Genomic DNA, 11,189 nt, shown 5'->3' with positions numbered 1-11,189 from the left:
TCTATACACGTACTAAGAGTAATAAAAAAAGTTATCTATACACGTACTAAGAGTAATAAAAAATGTTATCCATACACGTACTAACGAGAATATACTTTACAAATTAGTTAAGATATGTGGGAGGTGGTTTGGCTTCCACCCTTATAAAAAAATAAAAAAATAGAAGAACACTTTTCATTGTTTTAGTATTCCCTCTCTTTCATAATAAATAGAGGAACACTTTTCAATGTTTTTTACTTGGATATACCTCTTAAGAAAACTATTCATTTTGATGAAGTAGTATTTTTATTAACTTACCTTTGATAAATATCTTGAAAAAATGTAGCTCTTTAATTAGTAGTTTTTTATTTATTATATAAAACTCTCTTTATTTAAGCAAGGATAAAATTATATTGAAAGAACATCATTAATGTCTTCTTGATTATGTAAAACACCATTTATTTTAAAATGGAGAGAGTATCTCAACTAAAGATTTACTCAAAGTATCTCAACTACAAATTTACTCCCCTGGGTTTGTCATTTCTAAAGTATTCATATGGGTTGTGCGGATGCTAATAATACAAGACAGAACCTGTTACACCACGTATCTTAGAACCAAGGTTAGACTCGTATTATTAGAGTTTTAACGAAAATGTTAAAAGTTTGATTGTTTTGCGAAAATGATTGACAGGCCTAATTCGGGCAGCCATAACACCTTGATTAATTGAGAATGTGGGAAAGTTCTCTTAATGAAAGTTGCATTACGTAGAAATACCCAACCATATAAAGATTAGTTTCAAAACAGAGAGCAGAGCAAGAAGTTATGAGCGTCGCAAAACCTCTTAGAGGGGCAGGCCTGCATCCGCGTTGGCCACTCGTCGCAGGCCCAGAGCAGAAATATCAGGTTCTGAATCTCGGCCTGATCTGCGTTGGCCACACGTCGCGGGCCCAAATGGGTGGGCTGGGGTTTCAGGTCAGATTTCGAGTTTTCGCATGTTAAGTTATATTTAAGTTTGGGGTTCATTCCTTAACACCCTTAGTCACGGAAAATCATTCTGAGGCAAGAGATAACAAGTCCCAAGCCTCAAGAATCCTTCAAGGTGAGTTCCAATGATTATAGGTTGTATTCAAGTCTCTAGTCGCTTTCTAACTTGAGTAAACCCTTCTAATCCATAGAGTTATAATTGGAACATTGTTGTTGGATGTGGAAATCCTAACATTCGAATTCAAAGAGATAGAACTTCAAAAAGGTAATACTTCTACTCTCTAATCATTTATAGTTATGAATTGATGAGTCATTCGGAGAGTAGTAAATGGGTTTGATAAAGAGCATCATATGTGTTATACCCCATTTTAACCCGGGAGTTGAAGCGGAAGTACAACATATTGGAGATTCCTAAATATGCTTTGTTTATTTTTAAGGAGTCGCCACCTAATTGATTTTATGGTGAATTAGGACACCTGATTATTAACTAAGGTAAAGTTAAAACTAAACCTCTGTTAATGGTCTGCTTAACCAGTGTGATTCTAGGTAAGGGTTCTATATTATCCTAAAGGGAAGGGGTTAGGCATCCTTTAGAATCCGTTAACTTACGATTATCCGACCAAACTTAGATTAATTAATCAATGTTGGATATAGTATTTAAATTTTAAAAGAAAGCTTGTGCAAATAAGACTTGTAAAAATATAACAATTTACGCAAAAGAGGATTTTAAAATGTCATTTTTTATAAAAGAAAGAAGACTTCAAATAATAATACTGTAAAAAAATGGGACTAATAATTCGCATAAGAGGGGATTTTAGAATACTATTTGAAATAGAAGTTTATAAATGTTGCTAAGATTTAAAATAAAATACTAATAAAACTTATGGAAAAGAAGATAATAATTTGTATAAAAGGAGACTTCAAATGCCATAAAATTTAGAAAATATTGTTAAGGTTTAAATAGAAAAAAAAGTGTTGTTTAAAATGAAATTTGTAGAAAATATAATAATTCGCATAAAAGAAACTGCAAATGCCATATAAAATAAACTTATAAATGTTACAAAGATTTTAAATAATGATGTTAATTAAAATAAAAATAAAAACTCGCATGAAATGTATAAGTAAAAGAAGACGCGGGTTTGCATAATGCCTTAACAAATATTTGAAACAAACTAAACGATGATGTATTGATTGATTTTGCGTTTTAGAAGTTCAAAAAAAAAAAAAAAAAAAAAAATCTTTAATTCCTATTTGCATGATGTTTCAAAATTCTCAAGATAATAATATGTGAATCCTTTAATATATGGTCACGTCATTTTTTGCAAATTGATTATTTTAAATAAAAGCATGAAGAGAAGGGAATAATTTGTGAAATTGATTGTTAGTTCTCTCTTAAGTTAACTACCCATAGCTAAGGTTAATCCACTAATTCATCTAAAGTTCATCTAAACTAGCAAGGATAAAACAAAATAAAACGTTAGTCACATAATACACAATCAAACGAAAAATAAAAAATGAATCAAATGGGCCCAGTCATTTTGGGGCTGTTGGGCCTTGTTCGCTATTGGGCTTCGGCCCAGCAGCTCTATTTTTTTGTTGGGCCGCTGCTGCTTAATACTGGGTCACTGTTGGGTTTGGGCCCAGCAATTTTATTACTGGGGCTGCTGCTGTTGGAATTGGGCTCGGCCCAGAATATTGGTTTTGTTTTTTGCTGTAGTTGATGGCTGGACAGAGAAGATTTCGTTGGGCTTTTAGCCCAACACCGAATATGGAAGAAGAATGAGTCTCTCGGACTCGTATACGGTGATCATGCAAAAAATGAAGAGGAAAAGGATTAGTACCTAAACAATAAATAAGGCTAAACATATATATAATATAAATTCAGAACAGATCAGTGGATTATGTATATACCGCGTATATTTTGCATAATTCAGGTACAACACAATTTAATTTACAAGCAGAACAGCACTTAGACATGGCAGAATCCAAAACCGTATAGCATTTGTGCATTTAAGCATGAACAGGATTAAGATAAGCAAATAGAATGCGAAAGTGTTTTATATCATAAGGGCGGGAAACAACAGGTAGACTACTGGCATACCACTGATACTGGAAAGCAACTGGAAAGCATGGTATACGCAGGTATACCATTAATAGACCACTGATATGCCCCCTTTTCCCCCTTAAAATTTTCTAAGCATAGAGTGTGATATACATCAACATACCACTTAAATTTGATGCTTTTCTCTGAAATTTTACTAAGTATAGGCAGCTATATATACCTGATATACCTCTCATATACCTAGGATATAGAGGGCAAAATCACCAAGAAGAGCATACCCTCTTATATCCATCTAGAGCTCACATTATGTCATATATTTACACTCAGATTTGTACTCTCAAACTTAATAAAACACTGCCCAATGAACACAACTTGGAATCAGATTAATGAGAAAGGTTCAGCAAGATCAAAGTATATTGGACACAGTAGGTTTTTTAAAAAAATATTTTGCTGCATAGCACATGTTTATTAGCATATATGAGGACAAGTAGCATGATACTAAATTCATTTTATATCCAGAGTTTTATTAGTAGTCTCAGACAAGCAAACAAAATAAACGGGAGACATACCAACTTTCTAATATATCATAGTGAGGATTATCTTCGAGCTTACAAACCAATGATTCAAACTGATAGTGCATACTAAGTCAGGGAAGAGGCACAAATTGTGACTTCCAACTTCAAAGAGAAAAAGAGAAGAAAATACAACAGCAGGAGCAGAACACATGATCATGGACCCTGAAGTCCAATTAAGCAGACACATGGAGAAGGTAGTAGAAAATAGTGTTACCATTACTGGGCATAGCAAAGGATAACAAGCAGATACCAGACATTGCATTTAATCAATGCATATTTGGGTGTTCTCATTTTAATATATTAACCAGATGTAGCAACTCATTATTCATACAGATTCCGATCAACATTACAAGTTGAACACGTACAGAGGTAAGCAGATATACAATGTCACCAATAATAAGCAGGGACATTTTGAACATGAATATAGGCGGACCAAACATTGGACCCTCTAGGGCATTTAAAGAAGCATGCTTGCACCCCTTTTATTCTGGCATGACTACTTAAAGGACTAAGTAAAGCATGTTTTTTCTTTATGGAGTATGGCAATATCGCAACTTTCAGGTTTAAACAAGTATGACATGGAGATGTGCACTCAACTGATCCCGGTAATGCTCTTGAATGGCATTAGTGAATAAAGACAGCTTGTATTCGACAGAGAGTGATCCTTTAACTAATCTATATGTCATATAAAGGTATAGCAAAAAAAAAAAACACAGAAATCTGATGCTCAATTAACTAGAATTAGGCATGTGTGGAACAACTAAGATGAGCTACAGACCTGAACTGATCAATGAACAATCATCATCGAGCATACAAACTGTGCCTAAACTGCTATGGGCTGAATACATATGACTAATTCAAGTTGATACATGATACGGAACTGAACAACTACAAACTAGAAAAAACAGGAATAATCTAAGCTTAATCATGCGTAATTCAACTAAAACAAATACAAACAAGAACTAAACCATAACCAATCAAGCAGATCCTATAAATAGTTTAAAGCACTCAAATAATTACTAAAGCTTAACTAAGGGAAAGTGGATTACATACCAAGGAAGAGAGCACTTAACTGATTTCATACGAATACAGGAAGATAAACTTATACATGAAAACCAAGGCAAGTAATTTTCATTCGAGGCAGGGGAGGGGCAAAGTCATAGTGAGGACAATAGCCTCCAGGTTTCAACTAAGCCTAAACGTAACAATGTTTCCTCAAATTGCAATAGCTAAACCAACATCAAACTAAACCATACGAGCACACAAGCGTATACACTGAAATACAAGGAAACAAATGCGATTTTACTGACCTTTTGCAGGCGCAGCGAAGTGGGATTTTGAATCTCCGATCTACGCTCGAATTCGTAAGGTATTAAAGATCCCTTTTGGTGTGGTATTCGTCTATAATGAAGTCGAACCTTCGTTTCTAAGGCTGGGATTTACTCAAACAGAATGAAACAGAACAAAAAAAATGAAAATCCACAAAAAGGGATCGGACTCGACAGAAATTCTACTACTAAAACTTCCCTTTTTTTTTTTGATGACTGGGACTCGATATCAAGCGACGATGCAACTGCTGAAACACTAATTTTTTAAGGAATTTAGGCTGCTAAACTTGTATTTTTGTAGGGGGGATTCTCACGATTCAAAAGGTCTCAGTGCTTGGGGAATTAAAAATGCAACAGATTTCTTCGATTCCAAAAAAAAAAAACCCCTTTCTTCAACTAATCAAACCCTCTTTTATAGGTTTTTTCGTCGACGAAGAGAGAGAGAGAGGAGCGGGGGAGACAAGATCAAGTGGGGAACAGGAACCAGTGGGGGACAGTGGAGAAGAAGGAGGAAAAGGGGGAGGGGTGTGCGCGGCGGAGGAGAAAGCGGGAAAGGAGAGGGAAAGGGGTGGGATGTGCGGCGGTGGAAGATGAAAAATGAAGGGGAAACCCTAAAAGGGTTTCCCTTATTTGGATGAAAAATTGATCGGACCCGGTCCATTTGTGGACCGGGTCAAATTTTAGACTGGGTAGTAAAAGGATGGACTAGTGAATTAAAACATGGGCTGGTCTAAAAATTGAGATAAAAAATATGGTCTAGTCCGAAAAAAAATTAGGAGTTAATCGGACTTTGATTTGGGGTCCGGTAAGTCAAAATACGGACCGAGTGCAAGAAATAGTTTGGCTTCTAAATTTAAATAAGAGACCCATTTTGATTAACGATGTACTAAGGGTGCCAGAATATCACCTAACACGAAAATATGTAATTATAAAAGATCCGGATAATAAAATTATATGATGTTGCAATGACCGTGCAATAATATTTAATAACAAACGCTATCATTTAAATGTGCGAAATAAATGCGATGTGTATGCGGAAGTTGGTAGAACGTTGAGAAATGCAAGTTTCAATAATACTAAATAATAGCAGCAAACAAATAGCGGTAGTAATACTGCTAATAATGATAACAATAATGATAATGGTAATAATGATAATGCTGATAAAAAATAATAATAGATATAATAATAATAGTAGATAACAAATATTGATAATTAATAACAAAAAAATAACAATAAGAATAATGATAATAATTAATAATAATAATAAAGATGATAATAATTAATAATAACAATAATAGTGGTAATAATAAAACAATAATGATAATAAGAATAAGAAATAATAATGATGATAATAATAATAATAAATAACAATTATTGATAAAATAATGATAATAATTAATCATAACGATGATAATGATGATTAATAATTAATAACAAAGATAACGCTGATAACAATGATTAGTAATCAATAATAATAATAATAATAATAATAATAATAATAATAATAATGGAAATAACAAGAATAATAATAATTAATGACAATTAGTAATAAATGATAATTTTAAGAATAATAATAATAATAATAATAATAATAATAATAATAATAACTGTAGTAGAATAAATAAAACGTGGGTGTTAATAAAAGACTAATAATTATAGTAAAACTTACATGCATATTTTAATTTCTCGAAATACCAGAAGTGTAAATAGGTATTTCGGAGGAGAGGCGGGACAAAATTGGGTGTCAACAATATGAACTATGCTAGGGTTTTGGATTGTTGACTTGAGATTGTTGTGATCATATAGGTGATGAAAAATGATGTTAATTACACCTAATTGAGATTGTAGAATCAGCTAGAAGTAATAAAATGGGAATTGGGTGAAGAAAACACTATTAATGAAGGTTGTGGAGCTTTATGCCCACCAAGTGTTTGATAAAATGCTTAGATGACTAAAGCATGGATATTATTGCTAATATGGAATCCTTTGACTTGTATTGCTATAGATTAAAGTTGAAAGAGGTGATGAACGTTGTATTACGCTCAAAGGCCGGAATTAAGGTATGTGAGACTAACTCTCTACGTTTGGGAATGTTAATGATTCTCCCTACGTAGTGTTCTTTTACAACGTTACTAATTGTCTTAGAACTATAGTTAGCTTAGTTCCTCGAATAGTTGCAGAACTTCTATTCCCTAGTTTCGTAGTTCGTTCATGACTTTCATTCCGAACGTTGTGAGCTCAGTACGTAATCAATATAGACTTGTGGTTGATGCCCATGAGTCACAATCTAGAATGCTCAGTATGTTATGAACAGTTAAAGTTTTAGTTCTCATAATCAGTCATGAATACATGTCTCAGCCTAGTCTTATTCAGTATTCGAGTATCATGTAACTCAATTCAGTATTTTAGCATCACGTTTTACAGTATGATTTTCAGTTCCTTCATATAAATTGTTGAATGTTGAACACATATATTTGGGCCTGAGGTCGTAGTTTTTGCTTTATGCATCTTGGGCCCGAGGCCGTAGTTATGTATACTTATACTTGGGCCCGAGGTCTTAGCTTATACACTTATATATTAGGCCTGAGACCGTAGCTTATTTACTCAGATAAAAATGTGGGTTCTCATTCAGAACAAGGAGTATTCATATCTTTGCTTTTAATTGTTCAGTTAAGTTATCAATTTTTAGTTTTCAATTTTAGTAGTTACAGTTCTTTCTTTATGTTGCTTTACATACCAATGCAATTCAAATGTACTGACATCCCTTTTTGCCCGGGGCCTACATCTCACGATACAGGTAACGATTTATAGGTTGACGATTCTGCTTGCTAGGACATTCTCATATCAGCTGCTTGGTGAGCCCCAGTTCCCTCGGGGCGTTATCATACTTTCAGTCATTATAGTAGTTCAATCAGTGAGTTATATATGCCGGGGGCCTTGTCCCGATAAACAGTTAGCAATTCAGTACTCTTTAGAGTCTTTTAAGACTATAGTCCAGTCAGTCAGATGTTTAGTAGCTTTTGTGTTAGCCTTGTCGGCTACTTATTCAGACTTATCAGTATTTCCGCATTATGATATTTCAGTCAGCTTTTAGTAGAACAACTTGTGTTAATGTTATTTCCGTACTCAGTATGTTTTGATCTCACATGTTGATTCAGCCAACCAGTTGGTTCGCTCCATCACATGCAGTCAGGCACTGAGTACCGTGTTACGCCCAGACCATGATTCGGGGCGTGAGAGAACCCGTGCATTTTGTGTCATCTAGCGCAGGATTATTTAACGTAAGACGATTTCATGGTTATGTCCCAGAAAGGACCACACATGCATCGAATGGCTACATACATTTCTTTGGGTACGATAACCAAGAAATTTTGATATTTTTGACCTCAACAATGATGATTGAACACATTATTAATCCATTAATCCCCTCTTCAATGAAAATACAACTTGTTGAAAATCAAACCCTTCCAGAATCTGGCTCGAATTGATTAAAAACTTCACCCTTCCAGAATTTGGCTCAAATTGATTAAAAACTTCTTAAATAAGGTCATTATGCTGTAGGGGTCTTGCCAAACCCCTATCACCACGGGAGATGAAAGCTTGGGTGAATGGATTTTGGTAAATTAAAAAAATTATTAGAGGTAAAAATTGAGATGTCGAGACAAAATAATTTCACAAAAAAGAAAGCAAGGCGTCATTAAATTATTGACAAACTAAAAAGAAAAATGTTTAAAATTAATAAAATCATGAGACCGAGGAAGTACCAATTTTTTTTAACAAAAAACTACGCTCATGAAAAATGGAAAATGCTTAAGAAGTAAATAAGAATTGCCTAAAATTTTTGGTAAACATGCACATCATATGATAGTTTATTTACTTACTGTTTGTTAGAGATGCCCTTCTAGAGATTGAGGGAGATGTCTCAACGTGCTCGTTGAGGTCGCTGTTGTTAAAGCCTTCGATGGCTTCAATGCAATTTACATAATGTGGAATCTGGGAGTGAAGATGACATGTAACTAATGCCATCACTAATAAGTACGTCTATTGTAAAGTGTCAACTATATAATTAAGAGCCGAAGAAAAGAGGATATATCAACTCCTTTATTCGTCACTGATGGATATGTCCGCGCTTCGCGCGGTTGAGAAGAAAAATTAAATATTGTTAAATAATCTACGTAATGAGAGTAACTTTTGTATGTATAAAAAAATGTCTCTACTTTCCATAAAATTTTCTGTTACATAAAGCCGTGAGTAACACTTATGTTTTTCTCTTGACAATAGTAATTGATGAGTAACCAATTAAGAGATCTAACCGAAAAAAATATGATCTATAAATTCATGATGTTGAAATATCACATACAGCAAAAATTAATACATAATAACACAAATAATTAGAGAGTAAAAGAAAAACGAATATAAAAACGTTACCAAATAATCACTGGTATTGCATTATTTCTTTAACACAATAAAGTATAATATTTGAATTAACTCTCACATTACAGTACAATATTTGAAGTCTGTTATCGTGAGAGAGGAAGATGAAGAAATATAGTTCGTACTTAGAAGGTAAGCCCGTGCATTCCCTAAACAGTTATATTTATAAGCAAATTAAATTACATCAAAAACTGTCTAGAACTTTGAATATAAAATTTTACGTAAATGAAAAAATGGATAATAGAAAATTAGAAATTATAGCCCTATAGAATGCTAAATGATTTATATAAGTGGATAATGAAAATATAACCCTATAAAAATAGGAGGACTGCAAAGTAAAGAAAAAGACAATATTGTGAAAAATACGTTTAATTTAAACTTCTAGGAAATTAAAAAGTTAGCTTAGCAAGTTAATTTTTTTTATATAAAACAGAAAGTGAAGATTTGAGTAATTAAATATGAAACCGGTTTAAGTCACTCATAATATACAACAGGCTTTAACTTTCACTCTTTTTTTTTTGTCACCTTATCTTCAGTGGCGGAGTCAGGAATTTTATTAAGGGGTGTCAAATTTGTTTTTTTTTTTTTTATAAAAGGCCAATGACTTGAAGTCAAAAAAAAATAACCATGTCATCAACTGGGATCGAACACGCAACCTTGTTAGCCTGAACCTTTGACACCCCTCAACCACTCGGCTAAGCCCTCAACTTATTACAAGAGGTGTCAATAGTAATACATATATGTATAAAATCAGAATTTCACATACCTATACAACGTAATTTTCCGGCGAAGGAGTGTCGCTTGACACCCCTCGGGACCAGGTAGCTCCGCCCCTGTATCTGTTCACTGTTTTCTAAACCCAAAATATTATTATCACACAATAACCAAAGATAAACTTCATGAAATTGATCAATATGATAATATAACGCATAATAGGTTAGAACACTTATAGAAAATGGAATTAAGTTAATCATCTTTTTCGTTTTTAATTTTACTGAATTATTTTTTGAATTGATCAAAGGTAACCATGGTCTTCATATAAACTCCATACTTTAAGTGCCTTAAAAATGTTTGTTCTCATGAAAATTCACCAAATTAATGTGAAGAATTTTCATTGTTTTGGTTTATATAAAAATTTCATTATTTTTATTTGTTTCAAGAAAAGAAAAAAGATGAGGATATGAATATAAAAAACAGCTCAACCTGTCAAGCTCTTGGTTTTCCAACTCAAACTCTAATTATTTGTCGTGGTTATTAAAAATGATTTTCTCAAATTATCTGTCTTTTTAAAAGTTCAAAGCATAATTAATGAACATGAGACATAAATAGAGTAAATATTTAATGAAGAGAAATTATAACACATATTTGAAGGTAAAATAGTCAAACACATGTCCTAACTAAAGTGTCTTATGGGCTTGTAAAACAAAAAATGATGATAGATAATTTGGGACACAGAAAGTATCAATTTTAATTTGTCAACCCGATTGCTCTTACTTTGGTTTAGCAAAAACGTAAAAAAGCATTAAATATCAACCTCTTCGTTAGTTAATTTTACTTTCACCAAAGGGAAAAACAAACAAACAAATTAAAGGCGTACACATGGCCAAGATAATCTTGATCATTTGGGAAAGGGAAGCATTTGCTTCTACAATACCTTTTCGTGGTACGAGCACGGCCACGTCAACACAATAACTAACAGTTTGCTTTAAATACGACTATATAATATTCCGAGTATTTCGACTAATTGAGGCGTTTTCAACCTCCTCTAAGAGACAAAGATCCAAAAGGTTTCCCAATTGCAAGATGGCATATCTGCCGAGCAATTA

This window comes from Lycium barbarum, chromosome 12, assembly GCF_019175385.1.
Source record: "Lycium barbarum isolate Lr01 chromosome 12, ASM1917538v2, whole genome shotgun sequence".
NCBI classification, from domain to species: Eukaryota; Viridiplantae; Streptophyta; class Magnoliopsida; order Solanales; family Solanaceae; genus Lycium; species Lycium barbarum.
The sequence above is the reverse complement of the archived record's forward strand: the minus strand, read 5'-3'. Positions refer to the sequence as shown.